Source organism: Plasmopara halstedii, assembly GCF_900000015.1.
Source record: "Plasmopara halstedii genome assembly, contig: Scaffold_525, whole genome shotgun sequence".
Classification (NCBI taxonomy): domain Eukaryota; phylum Oomycota; class Peronosporomycetes; order Peronosporales; family Peronosporaceae; genus Plasmopara; species Plasmopara halstedii.
In genome coordinates, this window is record NW_020187445.1 from 227,640 (window position 1) to 227,843 (window position 204).

Genomic DNA, 204 nt, shown 5'->3' on the forward strand with positions numbered 1-204 from the left:
TTTCTGGCGAGGAGAAACATGAAGGTGCGGTGCGGTGTGTATGGCGAAGGGAGCGTGTTCTCCCTCGAGATTGAGGGCATTGCGGAGGTGGAAGCGCTGCAGAAGGCTATCTTTGACAAGAAGAGATACAAAGAGCGCTTCCCTTCTGACGCAAGCGAACTGACGCTGTACTTGGCGAAGAAGGACGGCGCGTGGTTGAGTGGC